The sequence below is a fragment of the Panthera tigris genome, chromosome F3, assembly GCF_018350195.1.
Source record: "Panthera tigris isolate Pti1 chromosome F3, P.tigris_Pti1_mat1.1, whole genome shotgun sequence".
Taxonomy (NCBI): domain Eukaryota; kingdom Metazoa; phylum Chordata; class Mammalia; order Carnivora; family Felidae; genus Panthera; species Panthera tigris.
This window is the reverse complement of record NC_056678.1, coordinates 9,217,814-9,243,219: the sequence shown is the minus strand read 5'-3', so window position 1 is coordinate 9,243,219 and position 25,406 is coordinate 9,217,814. Positions and strand designations below refer to the sequence as shown.

The following is a 25,406-nucleotide window of genomic DNA, read 5'->3' as shown; positions in this document are numbered from 1 at the left end:
TGCTGGCAGTATTGGCAGATTGAGCCCATTTTTGCTTGCTCAGCTATCCCTTTATAGACCATGTGCACTTATGTGCGTGCATGTGTGCACACGCATGCACACATGTTTTTAACTTAAATTTCATTTGATTTTAAACCTATGGAAAAACTGTAAGGAAGTTCAAAGAACTCCAGAGACTCTCAGATTCTCCAAATATTTTTATTCTACTTCTCTGCCTATAGTAAAAGACCAGCTACTGGCGACTGGGGTGGCACACAGGACTTTACCTCAGCTATCATAGGAATGGTTTTCTTTTCTTCCTAGCACTTGCCCCGATGCCCAGCAGATGCAAGACCAAAACTGTCCTCTACTCACTTCCCTGAGATGTTGGCTGTGGCCCTAGGGCCTTGCTCCCAGGACCACATCCACACCCTCACCATTTCAGAAGGAACAGGATAGAAATCTGAGCACAACATTTTGAAAAGCTGCCAACACACAGGCTATAGAAACACCAAGTTAATAAGGGGGAAGACAGTTTTTATTCTCACTCTAGCCATGGCTCACATAAATAGCATCAGATATTACATAATAATAGGACACTGTATCTCCAAATCTATTCCAGGATAGAAAGAACAGAGGAAGGATAAAAGATGTAACCAGGGAGCAAAAAAGAACAGTTTCACTCACAGAGGCTCATGATAGTTACATTGTCAAAATATTTTTTAATCCAAAGGAACAGATCAGAATGATAGAAAAGCTGTTCTTTTTTCATAATACAAAAGAAGATTTAAATTTGGATTAACACATTTTGGATTTCCTAAAACAGTGAAAGGAATCAGAAGCTGGATTGTGGACCACTGGTAGGCCTACTTGAGCACTGAGGACGGAAAATTGCAGCATTTCTATTGACTTCAGCATAATTTGTTTCTCATGGACACCCCAAAACTGACAATGCCAAAAGTTACAACAGGAATATCATTGAGACTTTTCAACAATATTAGGAAATATATTAGGAAATATATTAAAGCTCCAAATGAACACATGGAATTATGTACATAAATTATACATACAGTACAGAAGTAAAAACTACCCCCTGACACACACACAATCTATAGACTACTATACCTGCTCGTTCAAGTCCAGAGTTAGCCCTGGGAGTTTCTAGGTTTTATACCTGTCCCACTTATACAGCACATTCCACATCATGGCTCTTTCCAGCAGGCTAACATGGCTATAATACTTAGCCCCTTTTCAGAGATGTTGTGATAACAGACATACACTGCTATTTGCCTGCCTCAGAGATCAAACAAGAAGAAAGAATGAAATCTTGCCATTTGCAATGGCATGGATGGAGCTAGAGAATATTACACTAAGTGACATAAGTCAGACAAAGACAAATACCATATGATCTCACTCATATGTGGAATTTAAGAAACAAAACAAATGAGCAAAGTGAAAAAAAAAAAAGAAAGACAGAGAGGCAAACCAAGAAACAGACTCTTCACTACAGAGAACAAAATGATGGTTACCAGAGGGGAGAGGATGGGGGGTGGGTTAAGCAGGAGGGCACTTGTGACGCACAGTAGACCACATAACAAATGAAAAGTTCAACAAATAATTAAAAAAAAACAAACTAGTTGCTATGCACAAAGCTGACGCTGGTGCAATAAAATAGACAGATGTGTATTATGAATTTACAAAGAATGATTGATTACTATTTAAATAGAGATTGCATGGGGTTTTGGAGCAAATGCCAGGCTTTTAGCCCTAAGTAAGGAATTCAGTCTAAGTCCTGTGATGGTTAACAAAACTCAACTCCTCAGAGTCTTGCTTGTAAAGCAGGGGCACTAATTACCCACCCTACAAAATCTCTGTAAGGAATGAGTGACATAATGAATGTAAAATGCCTTTGTATAAAGGTATTAATCAATGATCTTATTGTTATTGACATAAATCTACAAGTACTATTATTCCCTTACACTTTGCAGAGAAGAATCCATGTGGCAAGTATTTCACATGCGTTTCCGCTGAATAATGTACATCTGAACAGCAGCACAGCTTGAACAGCTGAGTATCCGGAGCTCACAGGCGATGCCATAAATCGATGAGCTTTGTGATAGCTGACAAAGTTCTGTTGACTCAGACCTGGTCACTGATGCCCTGGTTGGTTCAAATATCAGAGCCCTGTGACAGAAAAACCTGTCCTACGTCCTGCATCAGTGTGTTGAGTGTCACCCAAAAGGTGCATGTAGGAAAGAGGGAGAGCAGGTATTATTAATTTGCTCATAAATTCAAACCGTATCCACAGAGCATCCACCATGTGCCTGGCACTGGGGTGGACATAGTCAGGAGCAAGCTAACTGCAGGGGTGAGGACTCTATTTTTATGAGGAATGGGTGCTCCGGCATGCCTGCCATCTCATTCTCAGTAATAAAAATCATTTGTATGAGGTACTGTCATACTCCTCTTCATAATTTTGTTTTGTTCAGTATTGTGACAGAAATTATTAGCTCTCTTAAAAATGTGAAAATTAAGGAGCCTGGGTGGCTCAGTCAGTTAAGCATCTGACTCTTGGTTTCAGCTCAGGTCATGATCTCATGGTTTGTGAGATGCAGCCCTGTGTCGGGCTCTGTGCTGACAGTGCGGAGCCTGCTTGGGATTCTCCCTCTCCCTCTCTCTCTGTCCCTACCCTGTTCACATTCTCTCTCAAAATAAATACATTTTGAAAAATGTGAAAATTAAAGTTGAAAATTGTTGCCTAAAGGTCAATATAGGCAGCAAGAGGCATTCTTTAGTTTAGGAATTATACCTTCATGTTCCTTCTCTGGGGGTTTGGCAAGGAAATCACCTGGCACAACTGTGAAACATGTATACAGTTTCCTCTCTCCCATTGACCTAGAACCCTGTGTCTCCACTTCCTACTTAGAGGTTCCTAGAGGCAGTGCCCTCAGCACTTGCATGGATCACCCATAGCAATGACAGGGATTTCATTCATGGTAGGATCGGACCTGGTTTCCTCTTTTCTCTCCAGTTTTGTTTTCAAATTCTTTCCAGTGACTAAATTTCACTGTGGGGGTTACTCGCCAAGATGGTAGGTGATGTTCCCTAGCGATATCCTCCTGGTATTCATACCCCTGCACATCACACTTTACTACCATTGGTCTGTGTGACTAATAGACTATGGCAGAGGTCATGGTGTGATACTTTGAAATCTGGCTATAAAGGAGTACTTGGGGCCCTCTTTCTATCTTGGGGTGTCGTGGGGAAGCTATGTCTTGAGTACCCTTACGTAGAGGTCTTTGTGGTCAGGAACTAGAGCCTCCTCCCAACCATGGAATGAGTGAAGTGGATTCCCCAGCTCCTTCAAATGACTGCAGTCCTGGTCAACAGCCTGCCTGTAGCCTCATGGGAGATCTTGAGCCAGAACCATCCAGGAAAGCAACTCCAAGATTCCTGACCCTCAGAAGCAGTGTAAGATAACAAACGTGTGTTTTTTTTAATGCTGCTAAGTTTGGAGGGGGGGGGGGTAATTTTTTATGCAAAAGTAGACACTATTACATTTATTAAAGCTTTGAACTTCAAATCCAGCTTTTAGTTCCCAAAAGACTTCAGTGATGCCACCAGGTCATACTTATCTGCCAACTTTTTTCACAATCTTACCCTTTGCGTTCTTGTCTCCCTTCAAAAGCACGATTGCCAAAAGAACTTGAACTACCAATTATTGAACAATGACTATGTTCTATGTACATATAAACAACTTACATACTTTATCTCAGTGCATTCTCAATCGTCTTCGAGGCAGCTATTATTACCCACCTTTCAAAACTGAGGAGCCTGAGACTTGAAGGTGTTTAGTAAGATTACATACCTACACAGTAAGCTGGTATGGGAGCCAAGTGTTTTTAGCTGTAGTTGTTCTCCTGATGTACTACATCGAACTGAGTGGCTGTGCTAGCTCCCCTCAGGCCCTCAGCTTTCAAGACAGGGAGAATATAAATGGAGAGAAGCTGTGGTTTGTAGAGTTTGCATCGTAGGAGGAGTGGGGACAGAAGTGAGAAGCACGATTTTTCTGTCAAGCTTTATGTAATCTATCATTTGGATTTAGCTCACAATCAAATATTGCTCTACCTTATGTCTCATCACATGAAGGAGAGATAATCCCTTATCAAGATTTTCTGAATCATGGGAAAGCATACCAAAATAAATACCATTGCCCTTCTTTACATTAAAGATTTTGTTACAGAAATCAAAAAGAAACCTAATATGGGCCCCAATCTCACTTTTGAATGTCCATATCAAAATCCTAAATAAATAAGAACAAACAAAATCCAGTATTACATTAAGAAAACAATGCATCACAATGAAGTGGGGGTTATTCTGGGATTTCAGGGATCAGTCAGCATTAGGAACTCCGTTAAGAGAATTCACATATTATTAACACATGTGAAGAGAAAACATGAAAAAAGCCTGAGAAAAAAATTCATCAGTCATTCCTACTTAAAACAAAAGAACACTCTACACCAGCAGTTCTCTTTCAAGGGTTCTGCAAGATCAAAAATATTTTCATAGACTACTATGACATTATTTGTCATTTTCACTGTCATTCTCTCATGAGTATACAGCAGTTTCCCAGGAGTTACATGGCATGTGACACAACAACAGATTGATTGGAAACCAGACATGAGGACGCAGCTGTCTTCTACTGATTAAAATGATTTGCAGAAGTGTAAAACAGTGCCACTCTTCTCACTAATTTTTCTTTAGTATATAAAATATGCCATTTTCCATTAAAATTCTACTAATTAATTTATTTTGTTACTGGTTTCTTGTCATTTTAAATAAATCAAAAATATTTTTTAAAATATATCAGTTTTTTTTTTTAAGAGGGACAGAGAGTACACATGCATGCAAGCAGGAGAAGGGCAGAGAGAGAAAGAGAGGGAGAGAGAGAGAGAAGAGAGAGAGAGAGAGAGAGAGAGAGAGAGAGAGAGAGAGAGAGAGAGAGAATCTTAACTAGGTTCCACTCTCAGCATGAACCCCAACTCCAGCTGGCTCCCACAACACTGGGATCATGTGAGCCAAAGTCAAGAGTCAGATGCTGAACTGACTGAGCCACTCAGGCACCCCAGTTTTAATTTTTAATATAGTAACTACCAATAGAGAAAACTCACATAAACAAAAATTCTTTAGGGCACATCATAATTTTTGGGAATGAAAAATAATAATATGACCTAAATATTTGAAAAATCACACCTATATAAGATACAAGTTAATGTCCACTTTCTTAATTATATACCTAGTTGCTTTTTTTAAGATATAAAATTAAAGAAAAGCCATTTTTATAACTACAACAATTGAGAAAGAAGAAAGAAAGAAAGAAAAATGTAACAAGAAATGTGTAAAAACTGCATGAGGAAAATTTAAGATGCTTGTGAAAGACACAAAAGTAGATATGAACAAATGGATAGGATGACTCAACACCATAAAGAAGTCAATTCTCCCAAGTTTTGTATAAATTTAACAAATCCAGTTAAAATGCTAAAAACTCTTTTTTTCTTCTTCTGATGCTAGACAAATGGTTCCAAAGTTCTATGGAAAAATAGCAAAAACCTAAAATGAAGAACAATGGGTGAGAAGTGGAGTCCGAGGTGGAGGAAGCAGCCTTACCACACATTAAAACAGACCGAGATCAAAACGTCATGGTGCAGCAGGTGAAATCCCCAACCTGGACCTCATTCTCCTCCTTCATAATTAAAAGGGAAACTAAAGAACCAACCAAGACAAAAAAATCATTAATATAAATGTCACCTTTCCTGTTTCTAAAGCACAAAAACAACCATTCAGTCTCTGGGATTGCTAGGGTTTTTTGTCACTTTAAGTGCTACCTTTCAGGAACTTGAAAGTTGATGGGGGGGGGTGGTGGGCAGGGCAGAGCAATGCAATTACCCTTGTTAGTGTGGTGAAATATCAGACATTAATGAAGATTGATGAGGATACCACATAATCATGTAAGTCTTTTCTGGCCATTTTTATTTTTATTTATTTTTTTAATGTTTATTTGTTTTGAGAGAAGGAGAGACAGAGCATGAGCAGGGAAGGGGCAGAGAGAGAGAGAGAGGGAGACACAGAATCTGAAGCAGGCTTCAGGCTCTGAGTTGTCAGCACAGAGCCTGAGGTGAGGCTTGAACTCATGAACTGTGAGATCATGACCTGAGCCGAAGTCTGACGCTTAACCGACCGAGCCACACAGGTGTCCGTTTCTGGCCCATTTTTAAGCATTTTAAAACGAAGAGATAAAATGTAGGATGTCGTATGAAGAAATCACATAACTACTTGCATATTTTAAGAGGTTTCTAGGCCTCATTTTCTCAGAAAGAAAATATGCTAAATATATTTTCTCTCGAAGAAAATATTGTCTCCTGTGGAGAGTGTATCCCAAGTTGCAATCACTTCTTTAAAGTAGTAAATAAAGAACAGTCTTATCAGAAATTTCTATGGTGGAGTGGAGACATTTTCCTCAGGATAAACAAACATTATATGAACATGAAATTATTATGAAATTTATATTATTTTTATGATGATAATATCCTCTCAAACATAAAATAAGATGTAGCTACTAGGTCCACATTCACACAAAAACTACCAACATTCTCAATATTTGAGTTAATGAAGCCAATGGCATAAGTTGTTTGAAAATTTAACACCACTCCTCACAATAACAACAGCCAGAAAACAGCAGTACTGCTTGCAAAAATCGATTCAGTTTTTGGTCCAATAAGAAAAAGGAGCAGTCACTTAATGTACACCAAATTTCAAAAGCACGTTATCTATTTTAGAAATGGAAAATATATGAAAAGCTATGTTGACTATGAAATATGCTAAAAAAAATATTCAGTCAAGTTCTCTGGGAATGCATCCATCCTCCTTTCTGGAGTTACTCCAGAGAGCTGTCACTGCTTCTGAGGCTGAGTGGCATTGAGACAATTTAGGTGATTGCTCTCACATGTGTGAAAATCACGCTCTGGTCCTACCCAACACCACATCATTGGCTAAAAGGATATCAGATATTAATTCCACGTGCAAAGTAATAGACTTTGGGTCACAGAAACACGTGTGCAATCAAGGAGCAACCTTCCTGTTGATGGATTTAACCTTCAAACCTCTTCTTCCCTCTTCCGTCTGTGTTCCTAGTGAGCTTACTACACATATAATCCATAATGTACTGAATTTAAGAGCTGTATAGATAAAAAAGCATCATGTATCACCTCTTTTCATTATGTTGACTGAAATATGATGCTCTCGAATTTCCGTCTGAAGTCCTTTAACCAATAACTTTCCGAGTGCATCTTCCCTGAGGGAGAAGCGCTGAGTCATGTTAGGTGGGGGAGGAGGGAGGTGAGGTCCAAGTTCTGACCTAAGAGAAGGGGACATTATGCAGCAGTCCTGGGCTATTCAGAACATGAGATCTCCCTGCTCTCTGATGCCATCCACTGAACAATTAAAGGGATAAAAACATTCTTCATTTAAAGAAAATCTGCCTCCTTTTTATCCAAAGAAGGATAATTCTCCTTTTTCCAGGGACAGCTGCTAAGATACTTGAAAACAGATGATTAACAGCATCCAGCTTTTCTGCCTTAAGCTTAATTTCTTAGCTCTTCTCACTCTTGTACATGTTATCACACCTTCCTGCCCGCCTCCCATCATCCTACTCATGCTCCTCACAAGATGGCCAGCATTTCTAGTTAGCCCTGACAATGCAGTGCCTGGGGTGAGGTACCACTCTCTAAGTATGTTGTGACCACTTCAGAGCATGGCAGAAGTGTGCCTTCCCTCATCTGGGATGTTATGGCTCAATTCAGTGGTTCTAAGACTATTTGATCAAGTGTAGTTTTTCAAGTATAAATGTGGTGCATGCTCCTTGTAGAAAATTTTAATTACCTGTATATCAAATACCCAACAATTACTACAAATCAACATTTGGCATATTCTCTCCTAACTGCTTCTCTAAACAGCTGTTTTTTTAAAAACAAACTTGGGATCATATTAAATATAATTATATATGCATATAATTTCATTTCATATTTCAGCATAGTTTTTCTCTATATTTATTTTTGTAAGAGAGAGAGAGAGGGAGAGAGAGAATTCCAAGGAGGATCTGTGCTGTCAGCATGGAGTCCAATGTGAAGTCCAATCTTACCAACTGTGACATCATGATCTGAGCCCAAATCAAGAGTCGGACACTTGACTGACTGAGCCACCCAGCTGCCCCAAATTTTCTCGACATTAAAAAAAATTCTTTGAAATGCTCATCTTGAATGGTTATATAATAGCTTATATTATCAATATACCTTATTTAACTACCTCTTATTTTTGAATATCTATGCTAGTTCAGATTTTTAGCTACCTGGATATATTTAACCACTGTAATTTTGCCTAGTTTAGGATAAATTAACTTACTGTTTTAAAAGATTTTAACTTTTTATTCATACTGCTTACTTACTTTTCAGGAATGTAATGTCAATGCACACATCTACCATAACACTTAGGAGTGATTCTCTCCCTATTGATCTTGGCAGGATTATGTAGGATTAATTTAAACTGTTTTTTTTTTTTTTTTTTAAATTTTAATGTTTATTTACTTTTGAAGGAGAGAGAGACAGAGTGTGAGTGGTGGGGCGGGGGGTGGGGGGAGGCAGAGAGAGAGGGAGACACAGAATCTGAAGCAGGCTCCAGGCTCTGAGCTGTCAGAACAGAGCCTGACGCGGGGCTTGAACCCACAAACAGCGAGATCATGACCTGAGCCGAAGTCGGACGCTCAACTAACTGAGCCACCCAGGCACCCCGGATTAATTTAAACTTTTAAATTTCAGCCCATTTTAATGGACTGAAGAAAATAAGCATATCTTTCTTTTAAGTTGCTCTTTTTATGACTAGAAAGGCTAAACGTGTTTCCTATTTTTAATAGACATTTATATTTTTGTGTGTGAATTGTCAGTTTAATGCTTTTTTCCACTTTTTATGTGAAGTCACAGTATTCTTTCTTTCTGAATTATATATTATTTTATACATTAAGAACACTAAAATTTATTTGTCATGCTTGTTCCAAATAATTTTCAAAGATTATCTATTCTCCTTTTATTATGTTTTTAAACATAAAACCTAATTTTTAAGTTAAATTTATTTGCCACTCATCTTTGTGATTTCTTTTGCTGTCTTTAGGCACAAAAAGTTTCCCCTATCCTAACATTAACTAAATGTAAATATATTTTTAAATCAGGTTTTTGCACCTTTTTTATTTTGATTTCTTTCTTCCTTTCTTCCTTCCTTCCGTTTCTTTTCCTTTCCTTTCTAAAAAAAATATGCCTTTTAAATGAATTTTATGTGTTTTGATGTGAATAATAAGGTGAAAAGTTATTTTTTCCAACTGACTTAAGAGCATTTGTTGAATAGTCTACCTTGTGCTCATTATTATGTGATGTTTATTATATATCAAGAGCTTAAATATGCTTATGTTCATTTCAGAGCTATCCATTCTACCATTATCATAAGGTTTTATTTATTGCATATTAAAATAAACATGTGAATGATTTCCACATATACCACCAGTCTTTTAGATCATGGTTTTCACATATATTAATTATTAATTCCATTTACCTTTGGTCAACTGGAGTAGTTCTCAAGTAAGATTTTTTCCCCCAAAACAGTTATGTGGGTGATATAGTAACATAGTTTCACTTATACCTGAGAATTTCTGTATTTTCATTGTACATGAAAGACAAATTACATATAATCTTTATTCCTTTAAATTATATACATGTTGTTTTGCTGTCTTGCAGCAGAAACTAAATTTTGATTGTATGTAGCTAGCTAACTACTTTTTTTCCCCTGCCTGGATAGTACACATAATATAAAGTGTTTTTTTCTTGCACTTACAGAATATAGTTATAGTTAATTTTTTCTTAACCTATAGAGCTAATGAAAACAAAATTTTAACTTGAATAAGTGGATATATATGTTCTCGGTAACTTCCAAATGTAGCAATATTTTGAGAATGGAAAGGCTCATTTTAGGTAGAGTGGTAGAATAGTTCAAATAGAAGGCCAAGAACCAGACAATCCTTAACCCTCCCACTCATTTTTGAACATCACAGTTAATGGTATAACATGAAGCCCTTTCCCCTAAGAATGAGAATAAGACACGAGTGTCTGCTCTCACTGGTTCTATCAATGACTGGAGGTACTAACTAGTACAATGGAGAAGTCTTAAATCCCTTGCTAAATCTGGGGATGGGTGGACAGAATGAATACATCAGGAGTCAGAGAACAGGTGGGAACTGTAGAAAAGAGCACTTCAGTTAAGTCCAGCTTTATCTCTGTCCAAGCCAGGAGAGAAGGGGTTTAAAGAGATTTTTGTGAGACTTTAGCATGTGTCTCCTACAGTGTCAGGGACACCATAGATTGGTGATGACACAACATTGAAAAAACTAGCACAAGAGGCAGCTTAACCAGCCTGTGGCAACAAAAGAGAGTTGAAGTTTTGCAAATGAGTGTGCTCCTAGGGTTCCATGGGACAGAGAACATGGGCTTCCAGAGGTCCAGTTGTAGTTCAGATAAGAGAAAGCTGGATGGGTCTTCTAAGGTGCCTATCCAAGAGGTCCTCCTGGAGGGATGAAGAGACAGCAAAGAAAAAGCAATACAATAGTCCCCCCTTATTCGGGGCATACATTTCAAGACCCCCGTGGATGCCTGAAACTGCAGATAGTACTGAACACTCTATGTACCGTGTCTTTTTTCCTATACATAAACACCTATGATAAAGTTTAATTTACAAATTAGACACGCTAAGAGATTAACAACAATAACTAAGAGTAAAATAGAACAATTATAACAATATATTGTAATACAAGTTTTGTGAATGTGGTTGCTCCCTCTTTAAACCAGCTTACTGCACTGTACTTACCCTTCTTGTGACAACATGAGATGATAAAATGTCTACGTGGTGAGGTGAAGTGAGGTGACTGATGTAGGCATTGTGATACAGTATTAGGCTACAACTAACCTTCTGACCGTCCATCAGAAGAAGTTTCTGGCCCCATGGTTGACCTTTGGGTAAGTGAAACTGCAGAAAGTCAAACCACAAGTAAGCAGGGAGTGCTGTAGATATTGCTAGAACCCTAGGGGCTAAGGAAGAATTATGCAGCTAACCAGATTAGGGATCTATTGTCCCTAATCAAAGACAGCTGCAAGCAATAAATCCCCAGAGATAGAGGTGTGGTCAGCCAAGGGCCTATACAAGTTCCCACGAGAGAAAGGTACTTTTGCACATCTCTAAACCCAGGGGTTATGAAAGCTAAGTCAACCTATCAGTCAAGTCAGTTAAGAAGATATCTGCTCCTAGCATCTCCAGCTCCCACCACTCTATCCCTGGATGTGTCAGAAATCATGGCTAGTGAGATGGGAATAGGGAATAAGAAGCTAGATTGGAAAAGGCAGAAGAAAACAACAATTGCCTCCCTTCCCACCTCTAGGAGCCTGGGAAAAAGAAACCTCAATTTCAAATTAGATGTGTAGTTTGACTATGTCTTGCAATTGCATATCTGATCAAAATTATGTTTGGGATTTACTGTAGCCCATAGGATGTTTCACCTAAGACCGAACAGAGAAGTCATGGGGTCCATACAAGTTTTTGTTTGGGTACAGAAGAACTAGCATGGTAGGATGTATTTAAAGAGGAAAATAGGAACCTAAAATAGTTACTTTACAATCACTGGCATATGTCATACCATTTTCACTCAGCGTCTTTAAGTCAAATCCAGCCCCCATTTGGCTTTTGTATGTAAGAAAAAGATCTGTTCCCTTAAGTCTCTCTTCCTTGGGATAATCATAACTAACCAATGATTCCAGTCATTCCTGTACTCCCCAAAGCACTATATTATAGCTCCATTAGAGATCTCATCATTTTCGTGATAATTATCCTTATAAGTCTCCATCCCACTCATCCCAAGATAAGAATTTCTCCATCACAGGGACAGCATCGTATTCATCTTTGTGTTTTTAGCCTTCAGTACAGCAAGCTTCCATACATGTTGGTGGAAATATATACCAAATGAATGGGTCATTTAAAGAAACAGTCTTTTCCAACGAAAACAATGTTTTTACCTTATTCCATTTTTTTTTTCTGGCCAACCACTTATCCTATTAATACAGGACTATATTTAGTATATTAATAGTATATTTAGAAAAATGTATTCCATAGGAATAATGAAATCTCATGATGTACTCGTTTGTTTAATGTGCACACTGAGTACACGATCATGCATCAAAACAGCATAGGGGTATACACACAGAGTAGTACAACTAATCCTTAAAAATGGAATTCTGATTTTTTCTCTTTCTCTGAAGAATTCTTTTGAATGTATTTATTCCCATCCAGGAGAAATGAATGGCAGGATTTTCCAGTACTATATTCATGGCCTACAGGGCATTACCTTCATCCTTCAAAGAGATAAAAATGCCTGCAATTCATTTTTTGTGGGACTTTGGTTTTTACCACTCCGATTTCAGATGTCAAAAACCCATCCACCATATAAGGCAAATAAACCAAGTATACTGAATACAACAGAAAACTAATAAATAGGCTTTATCATATTCCATTTCAAGGTCATGACTATATAGTGAACAAAGACATGCAGTGAAATAACCAGCAGGTTTTCTGCAAGACTGGACCTGACATTATGCGGATAGAATTCATTTTTATCTTCTACTGTCATATGACATTGGTGCGTCCTTGTGATCAGACATTTTTCTGGGCTCATTGTTCCTGGGACATGCCCTCTATTTCACTTTAAAAAGATGTTTTTATCTGAGGTTAAAAAAAAATTAATAGGATTTTTGAACAGCTTTAAGTTTACGGAAAAATTGAGCATAAAGTACAGAGATGTCCCATATGGTCTCTCACCCACCCCGTGGTTTCCCTTATCATTAACATTTTATGTGAGTGTAGTACTTTTGTTACAATTGAGAAGCCAGTATTAATACATCATTGTTAACTAAAGTCAGCAGCAAACACTGGGGTTCACTCTTTGTGCTGTAATTTTATGGGTTTTGAAAAATGTAGGACATGTATCCACCATTATGACATCCTTCAGATTAGTTTCACTGCTCCCCAAATTTCCTGTGCTCCCCCTGTTCACCAGTTCCTGCCTCTATCTCAAACCCTGAAAACTATGGATATTTTTCCTGTCTAGTTTTGCCTTTTTCAGCATGTCACAGAGCTGGGATCATGGCCTTTGTAGATTGGCTTTCACTTAGCACTATGCATTTAAGGTTCACCCCATGTCTTTTTTGTAGCTTGACAGCTCATTTCCTTTTATTGATGAAAAATATTCCAGTTTATGGACCACAGTTTCCTACTGAAGAACATCTTGCTTTTTTCCAAGTTTTGACAATTGTTAATAAAGCTTCTATAAGCATTTATGTCCAGGTTTTTGTGTAGACATGTTTTCAACTCATTTTGGTAAATATATGGTAAGAGCATGTTTCATTTTGTAGGAAACGCAGAATGGTTTTCCAAATTAGCCATGCAAATACTTAATATTTCACTCCATTCTCTTGTTTGCATGCTTTCTGAAAATAAGTCTGGTGTAATTGTTATCCTTGCTCTTCTGTATGGGTAAGGAGTTTCTCCCCCTCTGGCTTCTTTAAAGATTTTCTCTTGGTCTTGATTTCTGCAGTTTGAATGCAATATACTTAAGCTCAGATTTTTTGGTATTAACTCTGTTTGACATTCTCTGAGCTTCGTGGCTCTGTAATTTGGCACTGATTTTTGGAAATTAACAGTCATTGTTGCTTCAATCAGTCATTGTTTCAATTCTTCCTTTCTGTCTTCCTTCTCTTTCTAGTCTTCTCACTATTTATCTATCACACCTTTAATATTGTTCCACAGTTCTTGGATAGTTTGTTCTGTTTCTTTTTTGTTGTTCTTTTTTTTTTTTCTCTATACAATTTAGTTTTGGAATTTTCTATTGATACTTCTTCAAGTTCACTGATTTTTTTTTCCTTTGGCCATGTCCAGTCTATTGATAAGCTCATCAAAGGGATTCTTCATTTCTGCTACAGTATTTTTTTTTCTATTTATAGCCTTTCCTTTTGACTTAAAAACATTTTTTAATGTTTATTTATTTTTGAGAAAGAGAGACAGACCGTAAGCAGGGGACAGACAGAGAGAGGGAGAGACGCAGAATCTGAAGCAGACTCCAGGCTCCGAGCTGTCAGCATGGAGCCCGATGTGGGGCTTGAACCCACAAACTGTGAGATCATGAGGTGAGCTGAAGTCAGATGCTTAACCAACTGAGCCACCCAGAGGCCCCACCTTTTGACTTTTTATTAGAGTTTCCATATCTCTGTTTATATCATACCTTTGCTCTTACATGTTGTCAACATTTCCTATTAGAAGCCTTCGCTTATTCACCATACTTTTCTCAAATTCCTGGTCTGATTATTTCACTATCTCTGCCATATTTGAGTCTGATTCTAATGCTTTATCTCTCTTCAAACTGTTTTTCTTTTTTCTTTTTCTTTTCTTTTTCTTTTTTTCTTTTTTTTCTATATCTTCAATTTTTTGTTGAAAGCCAGACATACATGATGTTCTGGATAAAAGTAACTGAGGTAAAAAAGCATTCAGTGTGTGGTTTATGTTTATCTGCCTAGGGGTTAGACTGTGTTTACTGTTTTCTATTGCTGTAGTTATCAGAGACTAAAATTTTCCCTGAGGTTCTTGTTTTTATCTCCCCAGCTGTCTTGGGGAGACAACCTAGGCATCTTAAGATCTGAGATGTGTAGCTCCTTCCCCTGTAATCCTCTGTTGTTACTTAGCACTACTCATGTGGTGGTTATACCTGGGTGAGGGAAGCACTGGACAGTGTATGGTTAGGTCTTAGTCTTCTAGGGAGCCTGTGGCTCCTGGGCTGTAACCTTTACAAGTTATTTTCTCCTCTCTCAAACTAGAGGGAGGCTTGAGTTGGTTAGGCTTTGGTAAAACCTTGGTCAGTCTGGCTCTATTGCTTCTCTTGAAGGCTAGTCTTTTTACAAAGAAGAGAATGTTCTGGGTATATTTAAAAATAGTTTCTTTTCCCTTTCCTCTGTGAAGAGCAGGAAGGGAGTTTTCTCAGATCTTTGAATCTAGTCTGAATCTAGTAGAGATTCTGGAGGTAAAACTCACAAAAGTGTGGGGCCTGCCCCTAACACTGGCCTCCCCTGGAGTTGTCATTGTGAAGCTTGTCTACACTGAGCCTCTAGCAATTTGTCAATTAAAGCTCAAGATTTCTTACCCCAGCACTATGTCCTGTAGAGGTTTCTGTTCCTGGGATTTTTCCTGGTCAGTTGTGATCTCCTGTAACCGCCTGTCTGCCTCTCCAGTTTTGAGGACTGACACTGGTTTGCCCTGAGACATCATTCCCTGATGGATCTAAAAATGGTTGTTGATTTTCAGCTTTTTCCTGTTATGAGAATGGAAGTGACAACTTCCAAGGTCCTTGTATGCTGGACTGAAAGTCTTGATTCACTTTTTAAAACTATTATTGTTTTTTCTTATTATATGTTGGAAATCAAATAGCTATGTCCTGGGTTAGGAGATTATAGCAAATGCATTGCAAAGCAGAACACTGCTTTCTGGCCTTGCTGAAAACAGCAGCCACACTTTGCTTATCTAGTTAATGTGTATCTAGGGGTTAGGTCCTACCTATACTCATAAATTCCTTAGACCATGTTATCTCATGGAATATTTTATCCTGTCTTAACTTGTTTTTCTGCACACTTTCTATACGTTCTTACTGGCACGTAGCCAATACTGACATTGCGCAATGTTTCCCTGAATGTATGCTCAATAAATACGGGAGCCTGAGAGCAGCTCAGGGAGACTTCCCTTGGCCTCCCTCTCACCTCTCTTGACTTGCATGGAGTCTTGAGTAATACTTTCTGCTGTCCTTGGCTTTGCTGGACAAAGCTGAAACCGAACCCACAACTATATATGTAAACACCCATTAGTTTCTAATTTTAATACAAATCAGAAAGAGAGACAGAGAGAGAGAGAGAGAGAAGACAAAATAAACAGAATTTCAACATTCAGAGAACACTATTGTTGATACTTGTGTATCTATCCTTTTCAGGGATTTCTCTATGCACACATCAGCCTGTCTATGTAACAGTCTGTGTATCTATCCATCCATTTTTCCAACTACCTACCTATCCACTTACTCCTCTGCAACAACCAAATAACTACCTCTGGGCCTAAGATGGTAAGACTGTATATAAAATAAATGGTTGTGGTATTATCCTTTAAAAAAAAATCTTTGCAAAGAGGTTAGAGAGGGAGAGAGCCAAAGCATAAGAGACTCTTAAAAATTGAGAGCAAACTGAGGGTTGATGGGGGGTGGGAGGGTGGGTGATGGGCATTGAGGAGGGCACCTTTTGGGATGTGCACTGGGAACCAGTTTGACAATACATTTCCTATTAAAAAAAATCTTTGCAAACTTGATAGGTAAAAAAAAGTAAGCATTTTTCATTGCATTTTAAACGTTTCTTTGATTTTTTTCTCACTGATTTACAAGTTCTATATTTATTAAAAGATCACTCTTTTGCTATATATAATATGGTGTCATTTACCTTGTTTTTCTCTTTTGTTTTTGTGGTGTGTATCACTTTTGAACCTAAACACAAAAAAGATTTAATTGATGGTTTTGAGTGATAAATAAGTCTGAAGGAACTCAAGTTGAACTCAAGTTGAATATAATGAGTTAGTGAAAATTATAAGTTGAATATCAAAATTATGGATGAAATGGTGGAGTATTAATCATATGGAAGGTAATTTATCATCAGCATATAATGAAGTCTCCTTCTCCCATGTAATGAAAGTTATAAAATATTGAGGATAGCAAAGTACAACTACCTTCAATGATATGAAAAAAAAACTCATATGAAGATGCTTAATACAAAAGAGTGCATGTTGATAGTGTCTATAAATTGATTATTTATATAAAGATTAAAAGTAGGCAAACATCTACATTGTATGGGAAGTTACTACTGGTAGAGAGAGTAATGACTGGAATGGTCACCAGTGGGGCTCTGGGATCCTCGTAATGTTTTTTGTTGTTGTTTTGTTTTCTGTTATTTTTTAAACTGGATGCTTGTTACATGGCTGTGTTCAGTTTGTGAAAATTCATTGATACTTATGCTTTATGCAGTTTTCTGTATGTATGTTATACTTTAATAAAAGTTTAAAAGATAACTGTCCCTTGACCTTATGCTAGGTTTCCCTACCCTTTTCCCAAGAAAATGTGCCATGTTGGTATCTCCAATAGCATATGTGCAGGAATATTTTTAATTATAGTCTTGTGCTTTATAGTTTGTGGTACAAATAATATTTCTTTTTAGTCCTGTCTTCAAAGTATAACTAGGCAACTGTGGGTTTTCAAGGTGAAGAGGAGGGTGGCACACTATATATAGCCAACTCCACTTCTCAGGGCACACATCTGACTATGCCCAGAAGTAAAAGGGCCTATGTTCCCTAAATTACAGCTTTTTGGATTAACCCTCAAAGTCAGTGTTAATTAACTTGGTGGGGGGAATCCTTTCACCATGTATACGTATATCAAATCACCATGTTATACATTTTAAAATATCTTACAATTTTGTCAGTTATACCTCAGTAAAGCTGAAGAAATGTAAAAAAAACAAACAAAACAAAACAAAACAAAAGTCAATTTAAAGGATGTAAGCTGGATCCACAGTTGTGGAGCACAAGTTTGGGTGGACCCAGAACACCACCACCATTGTGAAAGTCTCCACTAGACTTCCTTTATTTCCTCTATGATGATTTTATTTCAAGAACCTCATTGCTCCTTTCTATTATTGGACTTCAGGCAGAATCACCAAAATCTAACCAAATAGGTCTTAGCAACTCTGAATCTTATGGGACTTATGCAGATCTACCACCTCTTCCCCCAGACACCTTTAAACTTCATATTTTTTTAAAGTTTATTTATTTTGAAAGAGAGAGAGTGAGAACATGTGAATATACATGTGTGAGTAGAGAGAGGCAGAGAGAGAGAGAGGGGGAGAGAGAGAATTCCAAACAGGCTCTGTGCTGCCAGTGCAGAACCAGATGCAGGGCTCAATCCCACCAACCGTGAGATCATGGCCTGAGTCAAAATCAAGAGTTGGATGCTTAACCAACTGAGCCACCCAGGCACCCCAAAACTTCACATTTTAATAAATTTACACACACATGCACACACACATGCTTCATAATACTGCTTCATACTGATTTATTTGAAGAAAAAAATGTATAGGGAGCTTAAACAGATTTTCTGGAATTATGGGACTATATATAAGGAAGAAGAAAGAAAAGAAAACTTCTAAATAAATTACTAATTTTCTTTGACTCTGTTGCTTCCCACAGACAAACAGTTCCTGCCTCAGAGCCTCAATTGTTACCCTTAACATAATGAACTTCAAAATTAATTTGATGGCCCTAAAATATCCCTTAAACTATGTCACAAATCTACAACTATAGACATTTCCATCTGGATGTTATGTTGTCATACTCAGCATGCCCTAAAACAAACTCAGCATTCCAAATCTGCACCTAACTTTTAGAAAAATCCTTTGCATATTTCATATTTCCCCGATCTCTCAATTACTTGGTTTGAGATTTCAAATTAAGTTGTATCCTACAAAATGCTACATTGAAGCACTGAAGACACACTCTTTGCTCCGAAGATCATGGTCTGACAAATATAAGACAAGTATTCTGAAGTTAGTGTCAATGAAACCATTAAAAATGCTAATATGCGACCAGAAGTCCTAGCCAGAGTAATCAGGCAAGAAAAATAAATAAAAGGTATCCAAATCAGAGAAAAAGAAATAGAATTACCTCTGTTTGGAAATGACATGATTATATATAAAAATTCCTAAAGAGTCTACCAAAAAAACCTGTTAGATTTAATCAACAAATTCAGTAAATTTGTAGGATAAAAGTCAACATACAAAATCAGTACTGTTTCCATACACTAACAAAGAATTATTTTAAAAAGAAATAAAGAAAACGATACTATTTACAATAGCATCAAGCACAATAAAATCCTTAGGCATAAATTTAACCAAGGAGGTAAAATACCTGTACACTGAATACACAAATAAATGGAAAGATATTCTGTGCTCATGGCCTGGAAGAATTAACGTTGTTAAAATGTCCATACTACCTAAAGCTATCTGTAGGTTCAATGCAATTCCTATCAATATTCCAATAGCATTTTTATAGAAATAGAAAAAAAATCCTAAAATTCATATGGAGCACAAAAGACACCAAATACCCAAAGTAATACTGAGAAATAAGTACAAATCTGGAGGCATTACACTCCCCAATATCAAATGATATTACATAGCTACAGTAATCAAGAGAGTATGCAATGGAAATAAAAAAAATGACATACCTACCAATGGAACAAAATCAAGTCTAGAAATAAACCCATGCATATATGATCAACTTAATATTTGACAAAGGAGAATAGATACTCAAAGGAGGAAAGATAGTTTCTTCAATAAATAGTGCTGGGAAAATGGATATTCACATGAAAAAGAATGAAACTAGACCGGTATCTTAGCCACTCACAAAAATTAACTTAAAATGGACAATATGTTAAAAAAATAACTTGAAATGGATAAAGGCTTAAATGTAAGGCCTGAAACCATAAAACTTCTAGAAGTAAATATAGGGGGTGGGGCATCTGGGTGGCTCAATTGTTTAGGGTATCAACTTTACTCAGGTCATGATCTCGAGCTCTATGCTGATGGCTCAGAACCTGGAGCCTCCTTCAGATTCTGTGTCTCCTTCTCTCTCTGCCCCTCCCCAGCTTGCACTATCTGTTTCTCTCTCTCAAAAATATATTAACATTAAAAAAAATAGGGGAAAACTCCTTCCATGGGTCTTAGCAATGATTTTTTGGTTATGATACCTAAAACACAAGCAGCAAAACAGAAAATCAACAAGTGGGACTACATCAAATTAAAAAACTTCTGCACATCAAAATAAACATTCAACAAATGAAAGACAATCTATAGAATGGGAGAAAATATTTGCAGGCCATATACTGGATGAGAAGTTAATATCCAAAATATAGAAAGAACTCATACAACTCAATAACAAAACAATAAATTGAATTTAAAATTAGGAGAGGATCTGAATAGACATGTTTTTTTCCAAAGATGCCTAATGACTAACAGATACATGAAAAGATGATCAACATCACTAATCATATGGGAAATGCAAATAAAAATCACAATGACATATCACCTCCTATCTATTAGAAAGGTTAGTATCAAAAACACAGGAGAGAAAAAGTGCTAGAGAGGATGTGCAGAAAAGGAATCCTCATGCACTGTTGGTGGGAATGCAAACTGGTGCAGCCACGGTGGAAAACACTATGGAGGTTCCTCATAAAATTAAAAATAGAACTACCATATGATCTACCAACTTCACTTCTGATATATTTCTAAATGAAAAGAAATTACTATCCTGAAATTACTATCTGCATCCCCGTGTTCATTGTAGCATTATTTATAATAGGAAGATATGGAAATAACCTAAGTGTTGATCAACACATGAATGAATAAAAATGTGGCATGTGTTACACACACATACACACACACTGAAATATTATTCAGCCGTAAAAAGAAGGAAATCCTGCCATTTATGACAACATGGATGAAACTTGAGGACATTATGCCAAGTGAAACAAGTAATGGAGAAAGACAAATCCTGTATGATCACTTATATGTAGAATCTAAAAAAATATAACAGATGCATTGACACAGAGAACAGATTAGTGGTTGCCAGAGGCATGGAGTGTGTGTATGAAGGAAATGGGTAAAAGTGGTCAAAAGGTAGAAATTTCCAGTATAAGATAAATAAGTCCCAGGAATATAATGTCAGCATGGTGACTATAGTTAAATATGTATATTTTAAAAAGTGCTGAGAAAGTAAATGTTAAAAGTTCTCATCACACACACAAAATTGTAACTATGTGAGGTGATGGATGTGGTAATCATTTTGCTACATACACATATATCAAATGATTATGTTGTATATCTTAAGCTTATTCTATAGTATGTGTCAATTATACCTCCGTAAATGGAAAAATTAATTTATAAATGGTAATATATGTAAGAATAAGCCATTGCATGTAGAAGCTATAGGTAAATAATAACTATTTTCACTATTTTGTGATGAAGATTTGTTCAATTTAAAATCAGGAAGAATTAAGATTATTATTTTTATTTTGAACTTTTAATGAAGTACATTTCCATTTTCTGTACTTAAGTATTTTTATTCTGTAAGCCTTTTTTGAAGTACATGGCATGAATCAATCCCAAACTAACAGATTTGGGAAGCAAAGAAGTTGATCTAATTCTTTTTTGTTTGTTTGTTTGTTTGTTTGTTTGGAGATGGGGGGGAGGGGGGAAGGATGCAGAGAGGGAAGGAGAGAAAGAAATCCCAAGCACTCTCAGTGTGGAACCAATGTGAGACTTGAACTCATGAACCATGAGCTCACGACCTGAGCCAAAAACAAGAATGGGATGCCTAACTGACTGAGCCCCAAGGTGCCCCAAGTTGAACTAACTCCTGATACTTCATGCTGGAAGGACCACTAAAAATTACTAATCTCACTATACAAAGGAGAAAAGGAGAAAATTGCCTTTTCTCCACCATATTTCTGGTGAATGAATTTCAAAGTATACTTGAATTAATCATTCCTATCATTTAAGGTTGGCAATGATATTTAGTTAAGTATTAATGAAGTTTTTACATTGAGATTTTATTTTCCAGTTGTTTCCACATTGGTCATACAGAATCCAAATGGGGTAGAAGAATAAGCCTCATTCCAACTCCACCTAATCAAATTTCCAAAATATGAAGAAAACTTTCTTGGGTTTTCTTATCCTTAAGGCCACTAATCTCTCTAATAATTTCACAATTAATTTTTCTTTTTTTTCTTTATTTAAAAAAAAAATAATGTTTTTATTTATTTTTGAGACAGAGAGAGACAGAGCATGAGCAGGGGAGGGGCAGAGAGAGAGGGAGACACAGAATCCAAAGCAGACTCCAGGTTCTGAGCTGTCAGCACAGAGCCTGACGCGGGGCTTGAACTCACGGATTGTAAGATCATGACCCAAGCTGAAGTCGGATGCTTAACCGACTGAGCTACCCAGGTGCCCCACAATTATTTTTTTCTCATTTTTGACTTTGCCCCTTTAACATTCACCTCAACTAGAGCTCAGCCACATTTTTTTTTTAAGTATGGTTTCTAGAACTAGGCACAAAACTCTAAAATTGAGTTCCTCAGCACTGTGACAAGGGTAATTTTTACTTCAATTGAATTAGTTCCTAAAATTCTATTAATACAGACTAAGAATATGTTGGCCCTTGAAAGGGCTTCATTAAAATGTTGAAACATTAAATACAAAAATTAACATAAATCCCAAATTATTTGACATTTACTACAATTTAGTGTATTTCTCCAATTATATTCTTGAGTAGTTAGTTTTTGACAATTCTATGTGGAATCCCTGAAAACTGAAGAGTCCTTCTTGGGGTTAATGACTTTACTTTTCTGGAGTAAATATAAGCATGCTCAGAGAAGCTAAATTTATTTCATAATGGTATTAAGTGAAATAGAAAGATTATATGTTAAGAGGCCTCACGGTTTTTTAAAAAGTAAAATCATATTACATATATTTTCTATATATTCTTCAAGTAGAAATTTATGTAATATAATATTTTAAATTAATTTTTAAAGTATACTTTAAAGACTCTGAGCTGCTGAGATTTCCCTTTCTCCACTACATTTCTAGCTACTGGCTTCCAACCCATTTTTGATTAAGTAAATGCCAGAGTAAAACCAGATCAAATCAAAGCAAACCAAACAATGCAATGTGGCAGATACTTGAATTAATAAAATCTTCATGAGGATTAACTGTTCTCTGTTATATTTTTTATTGAATGTTTAATGGTAGGATTTTACAAGAAGAGACAAAATGAAAAAAAAAACAACAACAAATAATGCTATTAAAATAACTCCATTTCTGGTTTTTGAAAACAGAGATATTTTCTATATTGATGAAGCTAAAATCAATCCAGGAAAATGTAATTATGTGACTTAAAGGTCTTTCAATTAGGTTGTATTATAAACCAGTGAAATTTGAGTAGAGTTTTTTTTTTTTTTTTATTCTAATGGGAATATCGATCTCTAGACTTTTAAGACTTATAGTGGTCAGTTAATATTTTTATAATTAGTCTTTTTGAAACCAAAATAAAAACAAGGGCATTCTTTGTGATCTTTTTAATGTACTAGTAATTTATGTGAACTAGATTTATCAATATATTTATAAAAATTTTAGATTGTTCTTGAAATAGTAATAAGTTACACAAGATTATTCTATATGAATATAGGAGATAGTACTTACTGGAGAAACACTACTGGAACTAGCCCTTTACATTTCATATTGTATAACAACACCTGACCACGGTGTTCCCTACATGGTAGCTGGGTGCCCATAGATCAGGGATATGTGGCCTACAGTGTTTTAAAGATGGCTTTAACTTCGGGCTCTTGAAAACAGTAAAATGAATGAAAAAAGAATATTCAAAAACCAGAAGTAAAATATACTAGTAAAATATTCCTATAACAAGACACCTATAAATATAGCCATATCACACATGCAATATTGCTCACTTTTTATCCCTCTTTTTTTCAGAATGGAGGCATGCAGTGAGCATCTCACTCTTGCTGCAGCTGCTTTCTTTGACTGGAGCCACTCTACTCCCCTGTTGCTCCCCTTCCTTTGTGAATCAGACTATGGAGTAGAAAATAGTTGGTTCAGGCCACTACTAGCCTTGTGTACATGGGCAAGTCATATAAATCCCATGACCATCTGTATTTTCCCCACAGAAAACAAATGTGCAGTCATGCCTGTCTTAAAGGGTTCGTGACTATGTTCATAAAATGCTTCCACTGGATGTGAATTTTAGGAATCAAGGACTATGTTTTAATCAACATTTCATGCAGTACAATGCCTGGCACATGTTGATACAGAGTAAGTAGTATTCTTTTTTTTTTTTTTTTTTAATTTTTTTTTTTAATGTTTATTTATTTTTGAGACAGAGGGAGACAGAGCATGAACGGGGGAGAGGCAGAGAGAGAAGGAGACACAGAATCGGAAGCAGGCTCCAGGCTCTGAGCCATCAGCCCAGAGCCCGACGCGGGGCTCGAACTCACGGACCGCGAGATCGTGACCTGAGCTGAAGTCGGATGCTTAACCGACTGAGCCACCCAGGCGCCCCAGTAAGTAGTATTCTTACATGATGCTGCACATGGTAGGAAGGGTGGCATGCTGTGGTATTCTGTGTTTCATGGGGTTCAGATATGGCTTTTGAAGGAAAAAGTGATTAGTCATTGTGTTGGCATGTGTCTACAGGACTGATCCATTTACCTAAAAAAGTTGGGGACAAAGGCTATCCTTCAGACGTTTCAAAAAGTAAGTTTTAGAGGTGAACAGAGAATAATCCCTTTGAAGAGAAGAGTCAACACAATCAGATCATTCCAGATATATTAGTTGATAAACACCAAGGAAGGTCATGTTATAATTCTATTGCCTAAACCTAAGAGATAGATTTCAAGTTCGAAAATAATAGCCTAAATAAAATGAAAAGTGTAGGAATGATACTAAGAGAGAGATCCCACAGATTAGCTTCCTCAACATTTGCAACTGCTGTCATCAGCACCTACACGTTGAATAAAGGAAATGAATTATATATATTCAGGGTGGTTTCTCCCTCTGGGTGCTCCTTAGGATGATTTTCTAATTGGAAGCCTAGTAAGGGGTGCAGCAGGGGACCCCTTGGAAAGCATTCATATGTGTTCCTTGCTGCAGGGAGACACAGAGGACTGAAGCATGACTCACACTAGACAGAGCAGAAACAACTGTGTACAAGTTCTGTCTCCAACACGGCCACACAGAGGGCCAAGGACCATGGAATAAGTCCTCATGAGCAACCCTCTTGAGTTGACAGGAGGATGCAGGCCATGAAAGCTGAACAAGGCTAGCGATGGGCCACCAGATGTCCAGGGGCATAAAGTGGATAAACACAGAAACATAATGTGTTGACTGGTTTCCAAAGACAGCTTAAACCAAACAAATAAGCAAGCAAAATCCTACTTCATATTCTTTCCACTCTTATGCATGTAACCTTATAATCCTTTTTCACCATGAGTAACAAAACTCAAACTGAATATTGAGCAAAGAAGCCAGTTAATTCTCAATTCTAATCTTCTAGAAATTCAAAGAGAGAAAAATTCAATATAGAATTTAACA

At 36.9% G+C, this 25,406-nt stretch overlaps 1 protein-coding gene across 9 annotated transcripts in view; it reads right to left on the bottom strand.

Moving 5' to 3' along the window:
• The window catches only part of RGS7 (regulator of G protein signaling 7), a 516,778-nt gene that overhangs the window by 57,960 nt on the left and 433,412 nt on the right, over window positions 1–25,406 (bottom strand). The window lies entirely within an intron of this gene.